Below are 17,260 nucleotides of genomic sequence, written 5' to 3'. Positions count from 1 at the left end.
TAGATGTCTGGTACCTTGTTCAGGTGCCTTGACCCATTTATTTCTACTGTGTAGTTCTGATCACGTTAGTCCAGCTCAGTCCATTGATCTCTGATGGGTAACTTTTTCTTTCTATAGTTTCTTCTTGTGCAAATGCTGCAAAGCTGCCTCTCTGACAGTCAATCTCTCACATCTGCGACTCAGCACCTGTGTCTTACCTTAATACCTTTCCTGTGATAATGCCCCTCTAGAAGTAGTGTCATCATTCTTCTATCTCCTATTAAGTGAGATCACATTGTACAATGTACCCCATAAATATTTTTCTAGATCCACCACATTTACGCAAAGGTACATTAGGAATGCAGATCAGCGCAAACTAGAGAAATTCTTGCCATTTTGCACAGGGTCCTCCGATTTATGCACAAAATAAATTAAGGTGACACTTAATGCTGAAACAGGTTTTGGGAGAAGACCTGTTGCACACACATGTGGAGCAATCATTGATGTGCCTTACACTTACAGTTCCTACCTGGAATTTAGTGCATAGTTTCACATTATCTTGGCAAGCAATTCCATGTTGATGGATATTATTTAAGCTTTAAAGGGTACTTGACATCTTTGTTAAAATAAACGCTATCATTCCGTATTGTCATATACCATATTCATGATGCTGTGTGATTGTTAGTGGTATTCTACTTCCAATGCTTAAAAGTGGTGCAATTTCAAAAGGTTTGTTTTGACATGGAAAACCAAAGGGTAAACAATTTCCAATTTTGTATAATTTCCAGAAATGTAATAACTGCATGTTGTGATTAGATCAGTAGTTAGTTTTTACATTTGTTATAATCAAGTTGTGACACTTTTAATAGTCCAGGTGTTTACAGAAAAATGGTTGCAATACAACCAAATTCAGAGCTTGACTTATTCATCAAAATGAATTCATTCTTTACCCTTTTCTGCTGGTAAGCACAATGTTGACAACATAAGATGATAACACTGGGTAAAAAGATGTATTGCTTTTAAAATGTTCTAAAGCGATTCAATGCTTTCCAGTACAGTGCAGTACAGTTTTACAGAAAGTTTATTTAGATGGTTGGATAATGCAATTAAGTAAAAAAAAAACAACAATACTTAAAATACAACAAAGCTCAGAGGGTTTCTAACATTTGCCAACTTCGATTTTCTGGTGACCTTCCTGTGTTTTTTTTTTTTTTTTTAGCTGTATTGGAGGGGCCAAAATGTATTAAGCTATTCTATGGAGTAATATTTGTAACATCTGTCCTGCAAAGTTTTTAATTTTTGTTACATGTTTGGATTTCCTGTGAATCTTCACAATAAATGTTTACACAACGATGCCATTTGATTTCAGTGCTGTGTGTAAATTATGAACTGTATTTTCAGGACTTTCTTAGTAATTTGATTTAGCCACAGCTGTGAAATTTAACTGACTTCTGCATTTTGCAAAATAAATCCAACACATCAGGACTTAAATGGAGAAATGTTGTCATAGGAACATTTATTTTTCTGCTTCAAATTTAATACAATAGAAAGGCAAAAAATAAACTGTCTGATATTCAAGTTTAACAATTAGAATACATCTGATAAACAACCAGCTTACTTTAATTTGGAATCCTACTAACATAGCAGGTTCTTTCCAGTCAATACTTGCAGTAATCCTCTAATGGCATCTCTCAGTAACATGCATAGTTTCACAGAATCATATGGATCTGATAGTGTAATCAGTCCATACTCTGCCATTAAAACATTGCAAATGTCATACACACCTGAATCACATGGTATGGTCTGCCGAAAGGTGCATGCATCTCTACACAGTTGAATATGTTCAACTTGAACAGGAGTGAGGAAGTCTATAGTACTGTAAAGTTCAGGTAGAGTATACAGTACATCACATTGGGCCTAACGCTGGGAATTTGCAGGTGTTTGGATGGCCTGATGTGGTGTGTGTTCCACACAGATAAAACAGGAAAAAATGAGTACACTTTTGTTAATCTCAGCTCGAAAAAAAAGGATTAGGCATAATCATTGTCCTTAATAGTTAGTCCTTACTTGCTGTATTTTTTTGTTAATATAGCAATTAAGTATCAAAGAGAAAGAGTGGATAATGATTATTGGATTTTGAAAGGTTAATTTAATTGTAATTACAGTGATTTCAGTAATTTGATTTGATTTTGATTTATGGTCTAGGATCACCATCTCTCAATGAGATACGCTACCCTGTCCGCAAGGCTTTGTGCGGGACTTGTACCAGGAGAAGAGAGGTGAAATGTGCTGGTAAAAAAATTGAAATTTTCTTATAAACATTGCAAATAGAATAATATATTCTTAAATTCGTTGCTGCTTTTTTTAAGATTATTTTTATATCCAGTTTGTGTGTCCTGTTTTATTTCATAATTGCTAAATTATGTTTATTTATTTCATTTCAGACTTGCTGTTTAGAACTGTCATTCATAGTTAGTTGTTATTAAAAAAAAAACTTTTTTCTTGGACGAATTAATTGTAAAAATGACTGGTATCTTATAGTTTGAATTTTGATACAGTTAGAAACTTCATGCCTACTACGGATTGAAAAATAGTTCACTTTTAATTGTGGTTCAAAAAAATAATAGCCAATTAAATTGAATGTATCTTAATTATAATAGAGATTTCAATGCAGCTGTCAAAATTATCCCTTGTTGCAGTTATATTGTAAAATCTCATGGTTCCACCTGCTCTTTCGTGTTATGACATTAAGGTAAGAAAAGTAATCAGTGCATTTTCAGCACCACAGATGCGTGAACAGTGGCCACAAAAGAACAGCTGGAGAACTGCTTTATTTCATATAATTTTCCACAGATAAACTCAGAGACATCTACTCCTCTACGTAGAAAAAGATCGCTTTCATTTATGGGTGTGCGCTCGTCGTGCATTGTTTCCGTTTTCAGTAGAAAGTTAAGGATGTGATAAAAGTATGCTCGTAGGTGACAAAATTGAGCTTGCGCCTGACATTCAAGTTTTAGTCAAACAGAATGCTAGACAGTGAATGCCACCAATAACCATTGGCACTCTACCCAGATGCCTTTCATGCCTCCTTCCATACATCATATCTTATCCATCATATAAATATTGCATTTGATTCAATTAACTCACCTGTGTGAGTTCCATGCAGCAAAACTGTAGGATCCTTTCTCCAGAAATCCCCATTAAAGAATCCGTTGTCTCTCATGTCCGCACACAAGGACAGCCAGAACTAGATACACTCTGTACGCAGAAAGCGCCACCAATATTCAGTCCTTTGATTTGCAGTGCTTGCTCCTTTGAGGTTACTTTCAAGAGGGTTGTTGGGCTGAGTGGGAATGAGGAACTCTGGAAGTCTCTGACATAAACATTTTCTGTACCTAGATTCCCTCTAACAAGTGTCGGACACCCTCCCAAATGCTTTACTGCATATATATATATATATATATATATATATATATATATATATATATATATATATATATATATATATATTCAACAATTAGGCAAACAAATCAGTGTCCGACAGGTTTCCTCTTCATGTTTGCAAGCAATCTTAAGGTTCACCCACTTGAGAGAGAGAGATGAGAGAAAAAGGTGCACAACATCCAAACAATGCAAATAATAATAATAACACTAATTATGAGTATTATCAGATTTTTTAAACAATATAATCAGTGGATATTCACTTTCAGAACTGGATTTAATTCAAGGGATAGTGATCACAAACCTTGTAATTATTGGGAAAAAAGAACAATCAGAAGTAGGGATGGGAATTGAAATCAGAACCGGTTCCATGTGTTGCAATTCCATGGCACCGTTTGGCATCTCGCTTAACGATTTTCTTAATGGTTCAAGGCAGCACCAGAGCCTAGGGCTCTGGGCACCAGGACTTGTGTCACGTTTCGTAGGCAAGTTTCAGTAAGCAAGTACGACGTGACCAGGCGTAAGTCTAGAAAAGCAAAACCAAAAAAATGGCGTCCCATTGGGTAAAGCGATTGAAAGTTTGGCTTCATTTTAAGGAAGAGAAAGATGGCAACAAAGCGCTTTGCAATCATTGCAAAGTGGCAATTACATCCGCGGGAGGAAATACATCCAACATGCAGAAACACCTGCGCACACAACATGGCATACATTAGAACGGATGCCATGTTTTTGATGCTTCCAGACAGAAGCTAAAGTTACGACCAGCAAGGAAGGCAACTCCGGTGGTAAGTAGCTTTTTTTATATCACCGGCTGTGCTTAATGTGGTTCTGAGTAAATCGTATGCCATTTCTGGAAATAAACCAATTTCCTACCTCTCTTTGTAGTTATTAAACATGCTACGAAGTTGCTCCGTATCAGGGAGCGAGAGAAAGGTGACGCTTGTTTATTTAATTTAGGGGGAGATGAGTTTATCTCCCGAAAGTGTACAGTAATGCTTTTTCATTAAACGGATGTCTTCTCCATTAGATTTAGATGACTGTGACGAGATGGGTAGCCTGGCTGGCTCAGAGGCTGTGAGCTCCCGTTCACTGCCTTCTGTTTTTGCCGAGGCAGGTAGAAATAGAATGTCCAAGACGAAGGTAGACGAATGTCACCGTTCACTTATCAAGTTCATTGTTTCACAAAATCGATAAGAGAATCGATAAGGAATAGAATCGTTTCACAGAAGCGATAAGGGAATCAGACTTGTAAAAATCTTATCAATTCCCAACCCTATTCAGAAGAATACTATTAACACTTCCTCTCTCTCGTAAGACCATGTACAAGGTAGTACTGTTTAATAAGCAGCAAGTAAAGGGGCTGAGAGTGAGCCTTAAACTCTCTGAAATCCATCTCACATGAAATTATTTGACCCTTTTACATTATGACAATTATGTGATCAATATTTTCTATCACAATAATCAATATTAAAATAGAATCAAATTTAACATCTGCTAGGTCAGATAATTTGTATTTATCAGGGAGAGCAAAGGGAATTCAAATAGATTCTGTCCAAACAGGAGAACCCTGAGGAATAGCAATTAAATGTTTTTGCAAATGAGACTTGGACATAAGTTGAAGTTGGCTAATCAGCTTAAGAAGATATCTTTATAAGGGAAAGTAAGAACACCAGGGCACATCCTTGTTTTAATTTCAAAAGCAGGAATTCTTGATATTTTCCTTCCCGAAGTTCACCTTTAGTCCAAATTATTGTTATTCAACAGGTTGCTTCGGTTATCAGGGTGAGTTGAAAAAACAAGGGATGTGGATTTTGTGGGAATATTGCATAAACCACTTCCCACCCTGCAGGATTCAAATCCAAATTATCAAAGGTCATGAATTGGAGAAGGTAGGTTCTTTTTTCAGATATTTCTGTCTGACATCTGGAGTGTCCTGAGAAATCTGCTCGTTTGTGGTTTGTTTGTGGTGTGTTTATATCTATGATTTTAATTTTAATCATCATGTGCAATGTCTCTTAGGTTTTGATTTCAGACCATAAAGATCCATTTTACTTTGTCTCCTAGAAAAGATTATACTAAACACTTCACTTTTAATTATGAAACAAGTTAAAATTCCAAAGCAAAGCTTGCATGACATGCAGAAATTCAGATACTCCCTTCAACTGATTATGTAATCAGCAAGCAGCAGTTAAACATAGTCACATCTGAATAAAGCCAAACTGGCTTAATTGAAACATGAGCAATAATCAGAATGGATTTATTTAAACCTTGTACACTTTCAGTATATTATGTGCCTAGTATCATGCTGAAAGTACTCTGGTGATAGGCACATCAGACTGCCTCAATCATTCAGTATGACTCCCTTAGGTCTTACTTTTTTTGTTAAGCTCAGTTATGTATTAGTATTAACTGTATGTCTTGATATCAACTATTCTCTCTAGCGCTTTTTTATTACAATTTACACCACTTTTCCTTAAACTAATGTTCAGGTAATAAGTATTGTGAAAGGAAAAGTCTTTAATGACTGAATGATAATCTATCATCCAGGCCCTCAACTATTTGTTCAATTTTATTACTAAAACATCACTTTCAAGAACTGAAATTGACATAAATTCATCAACTATAAGTCATCAGAGGGATACTAAAATCACTAAAAATTAACATTAATGGACTCTTTTATGTTTAATGTTTAGAGGTCTTAATTACATAGATACTGGTTTAGACGAAAAAAAAATGCATTTACTTCTTGAACATACATTAAGGAGCTTTTTGTTATTTGAAGAGCAAAGACAATCTTTTTCATTCTAAATTATTTTTGAATATACAAATAGAAAAAAACAATGTAATATTTTCTATGGTCATGAGCTTTGGGTCATGACCGACAGAATAAGATCCCGGATACAAGCGGCTGAAATAAAGTTTTTTCCGTAGTGTGTCTGGGCTCTCCTTTAGAGATATGGTGAGGAGCTCAGTCATCCAGGGAGGACTCAGAGTAGAGCCGCTGCTCCTCCACATCGAGAGGAGCCAGTTGAGGTGGCTCGGGCATCTGGTTAGGATGCCTCCTGGACGTCTCCCTGGTGAGGTGTTGCAGGCACATCCCACCGGGAGGAGGCCCAGGGGGAGACACAGGACACGCTGGAGGGACTATGTTTCGCTGATGGTCTGGGAGCGCCTTAGGATTCCCCCGGAGGAGCTGGCCCAAGTGGCTGGGGAGAGGGACATCTGGACCTCCTTACTGAAGCTGCTACCCCTGCGACCCACCCTGGATAAGTGGAAGAAGATGGATGGATGTAATATTTTACCTAAAGTAACAGCAAAGACATTTAGTTGCCTACCTATTTATTTTAGATCAGTAAAATAAATATTAGCTTTATAAATATTAGCGTCACAATTAGCAAAAGCTAAGTCTAAGATCCTTTGAGAACAGTAATATATCATATGTTTTTCATTACCCAATATTTTTTTAATTGTGCACAAACCAAAGAACATAGTTGCCTCTTCACAACTGTGAGCAGGAATCATACAGAATAATTTTTCCTACATGAGTGACATTAAAACAATTATTTGATCATAAAAAGGTGTACTTAACATTAACATTTTCACTAAATGTTATTTATTTATAGTCAGAAATCTGTCAGCATCTGATTTAAAGCTACAGTGTGTAATAATTACAGGGATATACAGTCAGAAATGTAATATATTATACATAACTATGTTATTTATCATCATCTACGAGCTCAGCCTCTTAACCTTAATATTTGCGTTGCCTTAGAATTCGTTATTTATAATTACATAGGAGCGGGTCTCGCAGCCATGGAGGCAGACATCTTTGCGCTACGGCAGCGCAGAGCCAACAAACTAGCGATTGCGAGATTGCCCATTACGCTCGAAAGTAACTACGGCAAGTTGAAAAAAAATGAACTGAGACGGTACTGAACACACAGACTAATGAAATACTATCTGTAAAATTATCTATTGTTAAAGAAAAATGATTATTTTTAGTCTTTAATACAGTTAATCTTATGGCATGTGTAAAAGGTATGTTGAACACTCTCATTTTGAACATATTTCTTAATTTTGAACAAGGTTGTGTTAATGATTTAAAACTAAGCTATTGAGGGGTAAGTATTTAAAGCACCAGGCCATAAAATGAGTATCTCCTGGGGGGCGAACATTATTTGAGCCTGGAGGAGAGATTTCTCCCTGGTTTACAGAAGGTCAAAAGTCTTCCAGAATAAACATCTGGGATGGTGTGAAACTGAATCAGGAAAGAGGCCCCCCCGCATTCCACACCGATTCTGTGAAAGCTTATCTTGTGTTTTATGACTTTAAGAATTCCTGTAGGCCCGGCAGTAAATTAGGTGAAGTTCTAAGTGTCAGAGATGGCTCCTGGTTGGAGGAGCAAAAGCCAGCCTTATTTGAATAAATTAAATACAAGAGGATAAAGCTTTCTACATAGAAGTAACAATTCAGATTTGCTATTGCAACTCTCCAAAGATGTCTTTGTACGTCTTTGCTTTCTTTTCTTCTCTCCATTTATGTCAGGTAATTGAATGTATATCTCTGTCGTTCTGCAGTTTCTGGTGTAGGTTTGTGCATTGTCTTATTTCTAAGTTTATGCATTGTCTTATATTGGATTAAACTCTGTAATTCTGTGATGTCAACACGCAATGCTGGTTTTCATTGTGGCTACACGCAGCTCACCGAGAGGACCTGGGAAAGGAAGAGAGAAGCCAACTTTTTTCCAAAGTTAACTATTTTAGAATATTTTCTTCCTTAACACTATGTAAACAAACCTCATCACTTGAGAAGGTAGGTGATGCGGACGTCGTGGAAGACATTTTGTCCCGTAACGCTCGCCGTACTGTTGGGGGGGAGAAGCGGTGGGAGGGAGATGTTCATGTTACTGCGGTCTGCAGTCTGGACGTTAAATGTCGCTGAAAATTACACACTGTAGCTTTAATAGTGAAGTAAGTTCAAGCTCTTATAATGGAGTCTGGATTCAAAGGTGAGTCTTGGTATCCTGTATCCATGTTTTAAAAATATACTGTGAAGAGTTTCAGAGTCCCCTGACTTGAAAAGGCATTGCCTACAAACTATTTAACATTTGATGAATACAACTCTGTCTTCCAGTATCATTTTAACATTTATTTACTAAATATGTGTACATGCACACCTTTTTTATCAACAGGTGGCTACTAGGGGTGGAACGGTTCACAAAATCCACGGTTTGGTTCGGTTCACGGTTTCGTGGTCACGGTTTTCGGTTCCGTATATGTTGATTGTTAGCCTGACATGTTGGTCGTGTTGCTGTTAGCATAAACAAAACGTGTTGCACAATGCTTGCACATTGTTTTTATCCACAACTTTCTTTTCGCCGTCATCGTAGGTCACTCTAAATGCTAAGTGGTCCCATACAGCAGACCTATAAAGTGCTGCTGGCGTGTCTTCCAACTCCTGTTCTTTCCCATTCGCTGTACGCACACAAAACTCCACAACAACTGATTTTTTTCTGCTACATCCGGCTACGCTGTTTAGCTTCTTCTTCTTGTTTACTACTGGTGGTTGGCTTTGGTCGCAGTACCGCCACCTTCTGCTCTGGATTGTACACGCTTCGCCTATGAGAAAAAGGAGCCGCGCATGAACCAAACGCAACACACGCGAACCGAACCGAGACAGTAGAACAGAATGGTTCGGACGGTTTTCATAAACCGTTCCATCCCTAGTGGCTACTGAAGTAACTAACCCTTTTTATAAGTCTCAGTACCTGTATCCTGTTCTCACAAGCTGGTATGTATGAGAGATGACAGAAAGAAAAGAGAGGGGTCAGCATTACACAGCCATTAAATTACACATTCTACCTCAGTGTTTAATAAATGCACCCACCGGCACATGTGCACATTTTCACATTTCCTCACATAACCACAGATGGGGTTTTGTCTTCTTTGCTATTACTTTGAGAATTCATTTGTGTCATTTGTGTATGTGTGTGTGTTTGAATTTCAACATTTGTATGTATACATATACAAATAGGCCTGCGTAAATCTCCACATATTCTGCATCAGCACATTATATCAGGGGCCAGCAAGGACTTTTGGGAATGCAGGCACAAGCATATTTTATTTGGATTTTGTTTAAAACATTGATAGAGGACAACTGTTTCCATGTGTGCATGTATGTGTGGAGGGATTGGGGTGTAGGGTTGTTAAGGTTGTGAGTTAGTGATGTGAGACAGAAACTAAAGGTGCAGGGGAAAAAGTGGTTAAATATCTACAGTACAAAAGCATTTAGAAATGCAGAGGGGAAGTATAGATAAGAGAGATGGTGAGTTTAACATTCAAATAGAGAATGGAGAGAAAGAAGAAAGGAGATTAACAAAGGTGAGGCGGTGCATGTGAAATATCGTACAGAATTGGAATTTATCAGCAAAGTAGAGGGGGATGAAAGCAGGAAGACAGTAAAACAGCGTTGGGAGCAAGAGATGGTGGAGGAAAAGAGAGGGGAGGGGTAAGAGGGAGGGCTTGATTGATGGGCTGTAGACAGGGCCTGCCGTTCTCTAGAGCAGAACCACTTCAGCACTGGACGCATGCCAGGCACTGCAGCCCTGAAGAACCCCAGTCACGTGTTTAAGGTTGTGTGAATGCATGTGTGTAAAATTCTGCAGCATGGTATTAGGGTATATTCTGTGTATGTGTATATGTAAAGCAATGTTTAGCACCCCTTTTTGTGAAGTAACAAAAGGTGACAAATTCACCTTTGTGGTGAATGTGCACATGTACAGATTGTGGATCTTTTTTTGAAAGAAGCACATCCATCTTTTTCCAATTATACACAGAAGTTGCTAATATAGCTATTAGAAATTACTGTGTCAAAGGTAAACCAGAACACTGTATATAGCTGTTTCTCTAGAGACACTTCTCTCATGGAGATAGACTTGAAATCCATCCATCGCAAAAGGAAAGAAAAGTCTTCTGCCTCTATTTCATCCATGAGCTGTTGTTGCAAGTTCTGATTAGAGACACCCTCAATCTCACATTAAATCTTCTTGAAAGTTATGACAGACATTGTCAGCTGCAATCTAAGATGAGTTTTGTCCATTGAGACAAGGGGTTTAGGAGGTGGTGCTGCTGGCACCAATTTAAAAAGTCCTTTCTCCATAGTCTGTGATCCAAGTCATCTTTACCTGTGTCTTCACATACCAGACTGCCTGAGGTACTCCACTATCCATTGGGAGAGATGGTGTTGAACTCCTGACAGATTCCTCTTGTCACTTACAGCTCCACACAGGTTGGTGTTAAAAGCATTAGACATATTAAAGAACAATAATAATTACAGTGTTTCCCAACTTTTCAAGGTGGGTCATAGCTTGGTGGTATTATCACCAGCAGTGTTGTTTACATCAACTATAACGATGACATATCCTTTTTTTCATGATGATAATGAAAAGTAATGCATGGGAGTTTTCATAGACAAGACTAAATAAAAACTTTAGCGGGAGGTCTGTCACACATTTAAAATACATAATTGTGCTGTAATCTGTTAATTAGTATTAGCCATGCTTCTGCATCCTGTTTGGTCATGCCGCCCACCTGGCGTGCATCAGTGCGGATTCTGCTTAACTCTGACAAACTCAGCTCTTCCGGCTGTGCTAGTGCAGAAATGCCTCTTTGCGCACGCTTAGCTCAGAGTCTGCACTTGTGCTCCACATTGATGGTTCTTTCTCAGCAGTATGGCTCTTCCTGCCATCGCTACTATATGTGGCTGATCATCTTCTTTTAAGATTGTATTTCTTTCAGCTCACAAGAGGTGATGCTAAAAGTTTTTTTATTTTCCAACAAAAGGAATTCCTAAATTATATCCAAAGGAAATATTTAATTGCATACTGTTCATTTTTGGATAAAGACCCCCAGTAAATCTCCCTCATACAGTAGTTCTTGTGGCCATCTATTTGAATATTTCAACATTTTAGTTAACGTATTCTTGAAATGTTGTTACTGATTGAAATGGCATTACAAGGCAATTATGTTGGTTCTCTGTTTATTTTTTTTATATCAAACCCCTATGAATTTAAATCTACTGTGACACCTGAGAATCCATAGAAATAGATTGCCTTAGTAGAAAGATTACATTTAAACTGCCAATGTAGAAAGATAACATTTTGGTTCTTTGCTTTTGGAGCAACAAAGATTTTATTGCTCTGCGTTTAATGCATGATTCATAGTAGATGAGGAAGTGTTTGCTTTGGGATGGAAACCTTGTATGTCTAAAACCATTCCTTTATTGTAAACATGGTAAGTTTTTTTGTCTGCTATTTTAATTAGTATGATGTGTTAAACTAGATCTGCTATTTTCACTACCTTTTTGAGACAATTGTTTTATAATGTAGGCCATTAATTCAGTGAGTGTGAGTTTCAATCAATTAAAACTGACTAAAACTATTATATGTAGTAATCACTAAAATGTGACTAAAACTAATAATAGTTCAAAAATGAAATTGCTGGGAGCCCGTGCAAAAACACCAGAGGTCGATGCTAACAGCTGGAAGTCAGTCCCAACAGAAATGTAATGAAGTAATATTAAGTCTATTATGACATAAGAAGTTGTTCATGCATTATAACTCATATTAAAATTTAACAGACCTGCTGCACTTATCCTGTGCCTGACTCTTCCAGTGCATGGTTTTTAGAAATGTGCACACATTTCTGTCATCTGTCACAAATTGACTCTGTCATTGACTCTACAATGGAGTGGAGATGTTCACTATGCAGTAAAGAAACAGATCAAGTAGTTGTTATCAAAGTAACTAGAAATGCTTTTGTTTTGCAAATTAAAGGAGAATGCAAGCAATGAATTTGATTCAGTCACTTATACTATTCATTTGGAAAGGCATGGGTATTTTGTAGGAAATGGGGGAATTGTACTAGGTTGGTTTAAATCTCATTTATCTGACAGATATCAGTTTGTTTATGTTAATGGTAAATCTTTCTCATGCTCCATGGTTACCTGTGGAGTACCACAATAAATAAACAATATATAACGTTGAAGAAATAAATAGGGTAAAAAAATACAAAAGAAGAATTAAACAGACAAAAATATTATCACATGCACATAAATACTTAAAAAAATATGCAATAAATAAATAAAGTTGAAGATTATAATGGACAATAAATAAGGTAATTATGACAAAGCCTTATAAATGAGCAAGCTCTGTCTTATATCAGAGATCAGACTGTACCTTATATTTACTAGTGGTTCCTACAATTTTCAAAAGTAGAATGGGAGTTAGCCTTATTAGTTATCAGCATTCTATCCTGTGGAACCAACCGCCAGTTTTAATCAATGAGGCAGACACCCTGTTTATGTTTAAGGCTATATTTATAACTTTCTCTTTTTGATAAAGCTCACAGTTAGAATAGTTCAGGTTATCCAGTTTTCTTTATAGTTATGCTGCCATGAGCTTAGATTGCTCAAGGAAATATTAATGTTTTATATGTGATAAGGAGGATTATATTCTGAAGGAGGATTCTAATCTGGATTTAACAGGAAGCCAATGAAGAGAAGCTAGGATAGGAGAGTTATGATCTCTCTTTTTAATTTTCATCAGAACTCTGGCTGCAGCATTTTGGATCAGCTGAAGGCTTTTAACTACAGTTTGTGGACTTCCTGATAGTAAAGAATTACAAGAGTCCACCTTAAAGTAACAGATGCATGGACTAGTTTCTCAGCATCATCCCAGGACAGGATATTTCTAATATTTGCTATAGTCCGGCAGATGAAAGAAGGAAATTCTAGATGTCAGGGTTTAGTTGTGGTTTGGAGGACCCAAATGCAGAGGCAGAGGCTGAGGAGATCTCTTGGGAGTTTTAATGGGGCAAAACAGTAAACAAAGGCAGGGATCCAAAAATGCAACTAATAATAAAAAGGCAAACCAGAACAGAGAAGACATCTGGGGAAAACCAAACACGAGGAGCCAGGAGGAGATGAGGAACATAGACCACAGCATGGGAAGACAGCAAAGACAAGGAACCAACAAAGAGTGAGAGCAGAGGGAGAGCATATATAGGAGAGAGAGACAAAGGGAGGGCTAACGAGCAGGCAAGGAACAGGTGTGAGAGGAGACAACGAGGGAGCCAAGGGGAAAGGAACATACACACACAAGAGGGCAAAAGAGGACAACAGAAAAACTTGAGAACTAATATAAATCTAGAAATACAACAAAACTGGAATTAGGCTAATAAATCTAGAAAACAAGGAGCAAAGAAAAGAACAGCAGAACCAAGACCATGACACTAGAGACCTCTTTCAAATTGGATTTAAATGACAGGTCCTGATAAAAAATAACACCAAGATTTTTTACTTTATTATCTGAGATCAATTTAATCCCATCCAATGAAGTGACTGACTAATCAGTTTATTTTTCAAAGACTCTGGTCCAAAGAATATAACTTCTGTTTTGTCTGCTTTCAGGAGCAGGAAATTAAGAATCATCCAGGTTTGTATGTCTTCAAGACATGCCTGTAATCTATGTAATGGGTTAGCTTCATCTGGATTTATAGACGATATAGATATAGCTGAGTATCATCAGCATTACAATGTAAGTTAATCCCATGCTGTCTAATAATTCTACCAATTCGGAGCATACATATAGTAAAGACAACTGGTCCTAGCACTGATCCATGTGCTACTCCGCAGGAAACCCTTGAGCATGAGGAAGATTTATCATTAATGTGAACAAACTGAAATTGGTCAGATAGATACGATTTAAACCAGTTTAGTGCTGTTCCTTTAATTCCTACAAAATATTCAAGTCTTTATAAAATAATATTTTGATCAACTGTGTCAAATGCAGCACTGAGATCTAACAGGACAAGTACAGATACAAATCCATTATGTGAGGCCATGAGAATATCATAAGTGACTTTCAACAGTGCTGTTTTGGTGCTATAATGAGCTCTAAAGCCAGATTAAAACTAACTGAAAGTTTATTATGGTGTAAGTGGTCACACAATTGTTTGGCAACTACTTTCTCAAGAATTTTAGATATGAAAGGAAGATTGGACGTGAAGTTTTCCAAAAGATGTTCACCTCTTATCCAAGAGGCTTCTTCAGTCTTTCCATAACATGAGAAACAGTTTTTTTCCAACAAAAAACCCCCCACAAAATTATATAGAATACAGTGGGGGGAATAAGTATTTGACCCCTTGCTGATTTTGCAGGTTTGCCCACTTGCATGCAAGAATCTACAATTTAATCATATGTACATTCTAACAGTGAGAGACAGAATCCTAAAGAAAATTCCAGAAATTTACATCATATGAATTTATAAAAATTGATAACCATCTGATGAGAAAAACAAGTATATGACCCCCTACCAAACAGCAAGTATTCTGGCTCATACAAGCCAGTTAGTCTTTCTTTAAGACACAGCCCCAATCCCAACCAATTATCTACATCAAATATACCTGCCTCACCTCGTTACCTGTATAAAAGACACCTGTCAACACCCAAACAACCAGCAGCCAACATCACCACCATGGGTTGATTGCGGCCATGGTGGTGATGTTGCAGATTGTTGATCTGCAAAAGGCTGGGATGGGCTACAAGAGCATCGGAAAGCAACTTGGAGAGAAAAGATCAATTGTCGGTGCAGTTATCACGAAATGGAAGAACCACCACAACCACTGCCAACCTCCCTTGGTCTGGGCCTCCACACAAGATCTCGCCTCGTGGGGTGTCCCTGATCATGCAAATGGTGAGGAATGATCCCAAAACCACAAGGGGGAACTGATGAATCAACTGAAGGCAGCTGGGACCACAGTTACGTTGAATAAAAATGTGAAACATTTATAGGGAAATAGGGACCACTTTCCATCATTCTGTTTCATTCTGTATCTGTTCTCCCATTCTGCAGTATTTATTAGTCCAACCTATAACTTTATGCGTTTTTTTTTTTTATTTTTTTTTTTATCATAGTAGCTTCATCTTCATCATACATAGTCTGTTCCTGTTGGGCTGTGACACCATCCCAGAAGGAAAAATCAGCTGGATGTTGGAGCTTGACCTGTTTTTTAGTGTAGTCCTGTTTCTCTTACTATGACTAACTGTATGTGCTAGATTTCATTGTTTGACATGGGAGCTGGCTCAGGGATCACCTGTGAGGCATGTTGACAGTTACCTTCTGTATCTTTGCTTCTTTCTGTGTCTCTGCCTCTGTCTCCTAGAACCCTAGTCGGCCTCGGCAGATGGCCGGTCACAGTCAGTCTCTTTTGCTGAAGGTTTGCCTATGTAAAAAGTTAGTTTCATCAAGATTTATGTTATTACATGTTTTTTTCGCCTTTATTTTGATTGTTTTTTTCCCCAAAGGTACAGAAATTGTATTCAGTATTGGATATTTGATGAGTATTGTATTTTACATTAAACATATCAAATATTAAGTTTGAAATTTTGGTATTGTGACAACCCATTCACAGCCAACTGCTGAAATCTGCTTAAGTGTGCCAAACCTAATAGCTGAATTACCTTTAGCAGACTTCACTAAGCTAACCTGATAAACACGGAAAAATAATTCAGCAAGTACAACTTTTGGAAAATTTGCCTACTCTCACTCCCTGGTACGAATCAGTCATGACTCATATTGGATTAAGATAGAGATTCTTGGGTCACTCACTCTGTACACATCAGGCTGTGATTATTCATGCTTAGAATCAAAAATAATTTGTGCCATCTATTCTCTCAGTCACCCAGTGTACGAATAAGATGTTAATTTCTTCATGTCAGACACATTGGTTTCATGTCTTCTCCATGGTGTGACTTTTGTTAGAGTTTAAAAGTTTATTTACATTTTGAAGAATCAGATCAGATATCGATCGATAGATAGATCTTAATTTCTGACAATGTGATAATGTGACAATGTGACTTTCTGTGTCAGACATACTTAGATATTGACAATGTTTTGATATTATCAAACTTTAATGAACTGCTGAAGGACATTACATGTGTGCACAGTGCACCACCTTTTTTATGTTCCATTTTTATGAATTTTTCCTCGTGTATTAAATCTCGATGTGCAGAGCTAAGTGTATGAGGTAAAACACAGACCACATGAAAGATATTTCATGATATCGAGAGCGTTATTTGCCTGCCTATGGCCAATGAAGTACAAATCTTTTTTCACTTTCTTTGATGTGTATGGACCAGAGTTGGTGTGTATAAATAAAAAGCTTCATTTTTAGTCTATGTGCACAGAAAAACTAATCCTTTTTAGCGTAATTTATTTTCTTCAGAAAGTAAAGCCCTTTGATGCTCCTTCCTATTTAGTATTTGAACAGTACGACAGTTTGAAAAACCTGACAGCTTGTAACTCATGCCAAAAGCATAAGACTGTGAAACTGCATTTGTGCATTTCCCTTCATCCTTTTTTTCTACTTTACCGCTTGTATCGTGAGTCAGACTGTTTATTTGAGAGCTAACATTTGCGCACCTTCACCTGTAACCAATAAAGACCCACACACACTAAAAACAGTTAGCTTAAAACCCAACTAGGGTTATCTACCAAACAATGGATGGGTATTATAGCACTGGTCCAATAGTTATTATTTTATATCAGCAAAGAGTAAGGCCCATTATTACCCAACAGACTGTCTGGGTTATAAACTCTACACAAATCATGGGTCAAATTGACAACAAGTCTTGAATGTGTAACCAGCTACATCAAGTTTCTTTAGTAATCTATCCTTATATTTACCAGAATAATTCTAACATATCACAGTACACTACTTAGGAAAAATAGACTAATCATATATATATATATATATATATATATATATAAAACACTTTTCTA

This window comes from Cyprinodon variegatus, unplaced genomic scaffold (assembly GCF_000732505.1).
Source record: "Cyprinodon variegatus isolate N-32 unplaced genomic scaffold, C_variegatus-1.0 Scaffold102, whole genome shotgun sequence".
Taxonomy (NCBI): domain Eukaryota; kingdom Metazoa; phylum Chordata; class Actinopteri; order Cyprinodontiformes; family Cyprinodontidae; genus Cyprinodon; species Cyprinodon variegatus.
The sequence above is the reverse complement of the archived record's forward strand: the minus strand, read 5'-3'. Positions refer to the sequence as shown.